The following is a 9,088-nucleotide window of genomic DNA, read 5'->3' on the forward strand; positions in this document are numbered from 1 at the left end:
GGCCGGGCACGGTGGCTCACGCCTGTAATCCCAGCACTTTGGGAGGCCTAGACGGGCGGATCACGAGGTCAGGAGATCGAGACCATCCTGGCTAACACGGTGAAACCCCGTCTCTACTAAAAAATACAAAAAAAAAAAAAAAAAATAGCCGGGTGAGGTGGCAGGCGCCTGTAGTCCCAGCTACTCGGGAGGCTGAGGCAGGAGAATGGCGTAAACCCGGGAGGCGGAGCTTGCAGTGAGCTGAGATCAAGCCACTGCACTCCAGCACTGGCGACAGAGCGAGACTCCGTCTCAAAAAAAAAAAAAAGAGGCGACATGCCACCTCTTAGCCATTAGGATAGCTACTAGCAAAAAAACAGAAAATAACAAATTTTGGCAAGAACATGGAGAAATTGGAAACTGTGCATGGTTGCTGGGGATGTAAAATGGTACAGCGTCTATGGAAAACAGTATTATGTTTCTGAAAAAAATTAGAAATAGAATTACCATATGATCTAGTAATCCCACTTCTAGGTAGATACCCAAAAGAATTGAAAACACAGTCTCAAGGAAACATCTGGAGACTCATGCTCATGGCAGCATTATTCACAATAGCTAAAATGTGAAAGCAAACCAAGTGTCCATCCATAGATGAATGGCTAAACAAAGTGTGGTACGTCCATACAATGGAATATTATTTGACCTTAAAAAGAGGGGAAATTCTGACATTAGCTACAACATAGATGAACCTTGAGGACATTATGATGCGTGAAATAAGCCAAACACAAAAGGACAAATTCTGTATGGTCCCTCTTCTATGAGGTACCTGGAGCAGTCAAATGGATTCAGACAGAGAGCAGAATGGTGGTGCCAGTGGGGAGAAGGAAATAGAGAGTTCCTGCTTAATGGGCAGAGTTTCCTTTTGGAAAGAAAAGAGACATGAGGACAGATTGCACAACCGTGTGAATGTACTCAATGCCACTAAACTATACACTTAAAAATGGTGGAGATGATTAAGATGGTTTTATGTTACATGTTTTTACCACAATTTTATGTATTCGTTTTTGAGATAGGGCCTCACTTTGTCATCCAGGCTGGAGTGCAGTGGCACAATCACAGATCACTGTAGCCTCAACCTTCGGGGCTCAAGTGATCCTCCTGCCTTAGTTCCCCAAGTAGCTGGGTCCACAGGCGTGTACCACCATGCCCGGCTAATTTTTTTTTTTTTTTTTGGTGCAGATGAGGGTTTGCCATTTTGCCTGGCTGGTCTCGAACTCCACGCCTCAAGCAAGGCTCCCACCTCAGCCTCCCAAAGTGCTGGGATTACAGGCAGGAGCCACCATACTCAGCCCGCAATTTTAAAAACAAACAAAGAGATGAAGTGAAAGCTTCAGAAGCTTTGTCTGAAACTGCACAACTAGTTTGCAACAGGGCCAGAATGGGGACCCAAATCTCCCAAGCCCCAGCAGACGCCCCCCCTACACACCAGCACCAGAAAGTATCTGGGTCCCTGACGGCAGCTTCAAGTACCTGCACTAGCAGTGAGATTGCCATCCTCCTGACCTCTTATGCAAAAAAATAAGCACTTCTTGTTGCACCCACTACAGTTGGGTTGTGATTTACTTGCAGCCCTGCGTGATCCTAACCGGTACTATCATGCTAAGTGTCACATCTCCTGACCCACAGGCCCATGCATTCTGCACCACATCTAGTTTGGACGGGCGTGGAAAGGCTGCTGCAGGCTCATCGCCCCATCACAACCCTCACAAACACAACTCCTCTACCAGAGAGTGGGAACTACTGGGACCCAGGAGCCATTCCTCAGTGTGTGTGTGTGTGTGTGTGTGTGTGTGTGTGTGTGTATGCAGATATGTTGCAGACCAAGAGCTGAACACTGAGAATATGTAAAGCCACAGAGATGGAGAAAAGCAGAGTGTGATAATTGAGACATTGGGGTCATCATGCCTGGTGGCAGGGGAAAGAGGACGGGCTGGGCAGTAGGTGTTCCTGGGACACTCCAGGTAGGCCCCAGATGCTTTGAGTCTTTGGGAAATATGAGGTCCATTTGGACTCCATGCCAGGCTGCTGCCCCCCACATCGGGGATGAGGGCAGACAAGCTGCTATTCTTTTAATTTACCTCTCCAGTCCCCTTCTTCACCCCACCAGGGTCCTGTGGCCCTCTGTGAGCCCTGCTTCAAGGCCCAGAAGGCACCCCAGGAATTCTCACTTCCAAGATTGTGTTCCTGCTATCCACACACTTGGAAAGCCTCCCCTACCTGCCCAAAGCCTCCTTGCTGTTATGCAGCCATCCTCTCGTCCTGTCCTCATCCCGGGTCCTCGTCCTCGTCCTCGCTTCTTCCCTGAAGACTCTGCAGACCAGCCCCTAGCGTGGCCCGCCCCGCCTTGGCTGTTCCTGCTGAGGTCACAGTACATTTATTGAACTCCAGCTCTGGACCTGGCACAAGACACCTATGCTAGGACCCCCAACTCTTCTACAGCCTGTGAGACGTCAATGGGCAAGTGAGAGGCGACTGACCGAGACTCAGGAAGGGCTGTAACTCGTCCAATGTCAGGAGCAAGCAAAGGGAGAGCCAGGACTGGGCTCCAAGGCCGAAACTCTGCAATCGATCCTTTCATTCCTGGTGAGTGGAGAGCCCTCAAACCTCCTGTGCTTAGGTCAGTGTAGGGCCCCGTTGAAAACTCAGTGGAGATGCATCAGTGATTTTCCACCTTCTGGCTTCTGGTACCTCAGCCTTCCCAGATAGCTCTGGATGGAACGCCTCTCGGGGAGAACATAGGTGCCCCCGCCTTGCTAAACACACTATTCTGGAAAGTCGTGTCAGCTTTTCCCACAGCTCGAAGGTGTCCCTTTACCACGTCCCATGCTTCACCACAGTGTGGAGATGGCCCTGGGGGATGCAGGAGGGAAAGGGCCATTTGTCCCTGCAGTAATTCTCCAGCTCTCAGATCTGCTGAAGATGATTGATCCCTATCTAGTTCTAGATTGGTCAGTCCCCATCTGGATCTGTCGGTCGCCTCTCACACACACGTACGCAGTTGTCATTACCAGATTCTGGTAGCGTAGCCCTCTGGAGCCTGCCCTGTCCCATGACGCACTCTGCTGTGAGCTGGGAAAATCCACTGTCTGGAACCATATCTAAAGGTCTAGGGAGACCACAGAGGTGAGGGAGAGGCAAGGGCTTTGGAGTTCGAACTCTGGCTATGACCCTGAATGCTGGGGGACCTTGGGCAAGTGACTTCATGTCTCTGAGGCACAGTTTCTGAACCAGTCAAATGGGAATGGTAATAGCTACCTCTCACAGTTGCTCTGGGGGTCCATGGAGGAAATTCCCAGAAAGCACCAGCACAGCAGGTGCAGAGTCCACCCTTCCAAAGCTCAGAGGACTCACCACCTCCTGGGGGGCTGCCCTTCCCACCTCTGCCCACGAGAGGAGCTCAGAGCTCAGAGTCTGTAGAACACAGATCAAGGCTTATCCACACAGGGTGGGGAGTTAGAGACTCACTCCTCCTCCCCGGTTTCCTCCTCTGGTTTTGCCTACCTCACTGAGTACTGAGTTCACGATAGGAGATACAGAAGCCCTTGGTAAGGGATCCTGCAACACCAGATAAGGTGCTAGTGTTTTTATCATTGCCTCTGCTTTGCAGGCAAGGACTTGGAGATTCAGAAGGGCAAGAGGCTTTCTCAAGCTCACGGGCAGAACGCAGTGCCCTTAGACTCCAGTCTGCTGGCTCTGACACCCACGGGCTGCAAAGACAGGTGGGCAAAAAAGGATAGAGAGAAGGAATGAGTGGGTGAATAGACTACCCCAGCACTCCTGGAGCCTCAGACCTGCCCATTATTGTAGGGTTGACCTATTAAAGTAAGCACATCTCCCAAATACAAACAGGTTTTCCCAAGACAGTAAAGTCTAAGCTCTGCTTGAGGAAAGACCGTTTCCTCCATTACTTAGGCTGCTGCCCTATCCTTGGAGTCATTTGGCCCTCATTGGGTGGAGTCATAAAAAGCCACATCAGCCTTTGGTGGCTGCCCCCTACTCCTCTCTCCTTCCTTTGTTCCTTCCATCCACAGTGTTTATTGAGCACCTACTTTGGGCAAAGCTATGTTTGAAGCATTGAGGACATAACTGTGAACAGAGAAAGTTCTTGCCCACTCTCAGGTCACAGGACACACATAGCAGAACTCATGGATAATATAATTTCAGGACAGAAGAACTGTAATTTAAAATTTTAACCAGGGGAGGGTGATACAGACTAAGCTCTTTGGTTTTAATTCAATTTTTTTTTTTTTTTTTTGAGACAGAGTCTCACTCTGTCGCCCAGGCTGGAGTGCGGCGGTGCGATCTAGGCTCACTGCAAGCTCCGCCTCCCGGATTTACGCCATTCTGCTGCCTCAGCCTCCTGAGTAGCTGGGACTACAGGCGCCTGCCACCGCGCCCGGCTAATTTTTTGTATTTTTAGTAGAGATGGGGTTTCACCGTGTTAGCCAGGATGGTCTCAATCTCCTGACCTTGTGATCCGCCCGCCTCGACCTCCCATAGTGCTGGGGTTCCAGGCGTGAGCCACCATGTCCGGGCTCAAATTTCATTTTTTTCTTTTGGTCATCAGTACACATAGTGCAAAATAAAAAGTTGCAAAGGGATACAGAGTTAAAGCTTTTAACAGTTTACATTTTTCAAAAACACCATAAAGAAGGTAAAAATGCAAGCCTCAAACTGGGAGAAGTTATAACTGATAAGGATTTAAATCCATACCATATAAGAAAAGTCTATAATTGGCTGGCTACGGTGGCTCACACCTGTAATCCCAGCACTTTGGGAGGCCGGATCACCTGAGGTCAGGAGTTCGAGACCAGCCTGCCCAACATGGTGAAACCCCACCTCTATTAAAAATACAAAATTAGCCAGCGTGGTGGTGCACACCTGTAATCCCAGCTACTTGGGAGGCTGAGGCAGGAGAATCACTTGAACCCGGCAGGCAGAGGTTGCAGTGAGCTGAGATCGTGCCATTGCACTCCAGCCTGGGCAAAAAGAGCAAAACTCGATCACAAAAAAAGAAAAGAAAGAAAGAAAGAAAGATCTATAATTTAATAAGATCAACAACCCAATAGAAATACAGGCAAAAGACAACAACAGGCACTTGGGGGTTGGTAAATAATAAGAACAAATACTTAAAGTCATCTGTGATTGCAAATGCAAGCTATCTCAGTCCATTCTGGAAGCTATAACAAAATAGGAGACGTAGAAGCCCTTGGTAAGGGATCCTGCAATGCCAGATAAGGTGTTAGGGTTTTTATCATGGCCTCTGCTTTGCAGGCAAGGACTTGGAGATTCAGAAGCACAAGAGGTTTTCTCAAGCTCACAGGCAGAAAGCAGCGCCCTTAGACTCCAGTCTGCGGGCTGGCTTAAAAACAGGAAAAATGTATTCACCACAGTTCTGGAGGCTGGGAAATCCAAGATCAAGGCCCTGGCAGATACGGTGTCTGCTGAGGGCTGGCTTTGCGTTCACAGATGGACAGCTATCATCTCACTGTGCACTCACGTGGCAGAAGGGGCGAATGAGCTCTCTGGCGCTCTTTTCTGGAAGGACTCCACCCTCATGACCTCATCACCTTCCAAAGGCCTCACCTCCCAATACCATCAAACTCTGGGGTTTAGTTTTCTTTTTTTGAGACAGAGTCTCACCCTGTCGCCCAGGCTGGAGTACAGTGGTACTATCATGGATCACTGCAGCCTCAATCTCCCAGGCTCAGGTGATCCTCCCATCCCAGCCTCCCAGGCAGCTGGAACTACAGGCACTCACCAGCATTTCCAGCAATTTTTTTTTTTAATTTTTTGTAGAGATGGGTTTCTACCATGTTGCCCAGGCTGGTCTTGAACTCCTGGACTCAAGCGATCCTCCAATCTGAACATCCTAGTGCTGGGTTTACAGGCCTGAACCACTGTGCCCAGTCGGGGTTCAGTTTTCAACATATGAATTTGGGTGGACACAAATAATTTATAGCACACAGAGCATAATAAATTACCATGTACTGGCCACCAGATTGGCAAAAAGGAAAAAGTCTGAAAATAGCAAGTGCTGCTGAGAATGTGGAACAATGGGAAATTTTGTCGTCTTTTAGACAGGGTCCCACTCTGTTACCCAGGCTGGAGTGCAATGGCATGATTATAGCTCACTGCAGCCTTGGACTCCTAGGCTCCAGCGATCTTCCTGTCTCAACCTTCAAGTAACTAGCACTATGGGCATGAGCCATCATACCTGGCTAATTTTTTAAAAATTATTTTTTGGGCCAGGCACGGTGGCTCACACCTGTAATCCCAGCACTTTGGGAGGCCAAGGAGGGCGGATCACGAGGTCAGGAGATCGAGACCATCCTGGGTAACACAGTGAAACCCTGTCTCTACTAAAAAATACAAAAAATAAGCCGGGCGTGGTGGCAGGCGCCTGTAGTCCCAGCTACTTGGGAAGCCGAGGCAGGAGAATGGCGTGAACCCGGGAGGCGGAGCTTGCAGTGAGCCGAGATCGCACCACTGCACTCCAGGCTGGGTGACCGAGCGAGATTCCGTCTCTAAAAAAAAAAAAAAAAAAAAAAAGATTATTTTTTGTAGAGACGAGATCTCACTATGTTTCCCAGGCTGGTCTCAAACTCCTGAACTTGAGCAATCCTCGGCCTCAGCCTCCCAAAGTGTTGGTGTTACAGGCATGAGCTGCTGCACCTGGCTTCAACGGGCACTCTTAGACCCTGCTTGGGAGTGTAAGTTCAAGGTAAGAGCAGAAGATAATGAAGCACAATGCAAAAATCACATAATCAACAAAGCCAAAACTTATTTGGCAAAAGCCAGTAAAACTGGCATTTTGGACAACAATCAGCAATTAAAGTTGAAGTTGTATGGCCCCTACAGCTGAGCAATTCCACCCAAAATATTTACCCTAAAAAAACTCTCAGCTGTGCACAGTGGCTCATGCCTGTAACCTCAGCACTTTGGGAGGCTGAGGCAGTGGATGACCTGAGGTCAGGAGTTCAAGACCAGCCTGGCCAACATGGTGAAACCCTTTCTCTACTGAAAACACAAAAAAATTAGCTGGGCGTGGCGGCCTGCATCTGTAATCCCAGCTTCTTGAGAGGCTGAGGCAGAATCACTTGAACCTCGGAGGCGGAGGCTGCAGTGACCCGAGAAGGCACCACTGCACTCCAGCCTGGGTGACAGAGCAAGACTCCGTCTCAAAAAAAAAAAAAAAAAAAAAAAAAAAAAAAAAAAAAAAGCAACTCCCGCTTTCCGCGCTACCCATAAAGGGGTCCATACAGCATTGTCCTGGATTCCCATTGTAACTTAAAGGCAAACTTTCACAAGGTCTGGAGCTCTTGATGTCCTGCAAATGAAGGAGGAGCATGTCCTTAAGTTCCTTGCAGCAGGAACCTACTTAGGTGGCACCAATCTTGACTTCCAGATGAAACAGTACATCTACAAAAGGAAAAGTGATGGCATCTACATCATAAATCTGTGGGAGGACCTGGGAGAAGCTTCTGCTGGCAGCTCGTGCCATTGTTGCCATTGAAAACCCTGCTGATGTTAGTGCCATATCCTCCAGGGATACTGGCCAGAGGGCCATGCTGAAGTTTGCTGCTGCCACTGGAGCCACTCCAATGGCTGGCCGCTTCACTCCTGGAACCTTCACTAACCAGATCCAGGCAGCCTTCCGGGAGCCACGGCTTCTCATGGTTACTGACCCCAGGGCTGACCACCAGCCCCTCTGGGAGGCATCTTATGTTAACCTACCTACCATTGCTCGTAACACAGATTCTCCTCTGTGCTATGGGGACATTGCCATCCCATGTGACAATAAGGGAGCTCCCTCATTGGGTTTAATATGGTGGACGCTGGCTCGGGAAGTTCTGCGCATGCGTGACACCATTTCCCGTGGGAGGTCATGCCTGACCTCTACTTCTACAGCGATCCTGAAGAGATTGAAAAAGAAGAGCAGGCTGCTGCTGAAAAGGCTGTGACCAAGGAGGAATTTCAGGGTGAATGGACTGCTCCAGCTCCCGAGTTCACTGCTATTCAGCCTGAGGTTGCAGACTGGTCTGGCAGCGTGCAGGTACCCTCTGTGCCTATTCAGCAGTTCCCTACTGAAGACTGGAGGGCTCAGCCTGCCACTAAAAACTGGTCTGCAGCTCCCACTGCTCAGGCCACTGAATGGGTAGAAGCAACCACGGCATAGTCTTAAGCTGTTTTTGCACGGGCTCTTCAGCAACATGAAAATAAGGTTGATGGAGAATAAACATCGGTTTCTAAAACAAAAAAAACTCTCAAACATATGCACGGGAACATGTATAAGAATAATCATAGCACTACAGTTTGTTACAGAAACACACTGGAAACAATTCAAATGTCCATTATCTGTATGAATACAGAAAATGGCATATTCGCACAAAGAAATATAACAGAAAGAATACTTTTTACAGCTACATACAACAACGTGAATGCATCTCAGTATCATAATCTCAATATATTATTTAAAAAACCAAAGCAATTCTTAGAATACACATAGCGTGATTCAGAAATGAAAACGTGCAAAACCAAACAACATGCTGTTTAAAGATGCAAATGTATAGAATGAAACTATTGAAAAAAACACAAGGGGATGAAAAACACAAAAATCAGGATAGTGGTGGCTGGGTACAGTGGCTTATGCCTGTAATCCCAGCACTTTGGGAGGCTGAGGAAGGCAGATCGCTTGAGTCCAGGAGTTTGAGACCAGCTTGGGCAACATGGTGAAACCCCATCTCTACTAAAAATACAAAAATTAGCAGGGCGTGGTGGCACGCCTGTAGTCCCAGCTACTCGGGAGGCTGAGGCACAAGAATGGCTTGAGCTGGGGAGGCAGAAGTTGCAGTGAACCGAGATGATGCCACTGCACTCCAGCGTGGGTGACAGAGCTAGACTCCATCTCAAATAATAAATAAATAAATAATGCTTACTCCCTTCTCCCCTGTGGATCTGGTTTTACCTGGGAGTCCGTGCACCAGGGCATAGCTAACAGCAGACCCTCCACTGTTCTGGCCCTCATTATGGATTCCATGCAGGAGGC

The 9,088-nt window shown here is 48.5% G+C and overlaps 1 pseudogene; it reads left to right on the forward strand.

Annotated features, from left to right (window-relative positions):
• The first annotated feature begins 3,318 nt into the window (after positions 1 to 3,318).
• On the forward strand, positions 3,319 to 8,218 carry LOC126959114 (40S ribosomal protein SA-like; annotated as a pseudogene).
• Positions 8,219 to 9,088: the final 870 nt, after the last annotated feature.

Source organism: Macaca thibetana, chromosome 7, assembly GCF_024542745.1.
Source record: "Macaca thibetana thibetana isolate TM-01 chromosome 7, ASM2454274v1, whole genome shotgun sequence".
Taxonomy (NCBI): Eukaryota; Metazoa; Chordata; class Mammalia; order Primates; family Cercopithecidae; genus Macaca; species Macaca thibetana.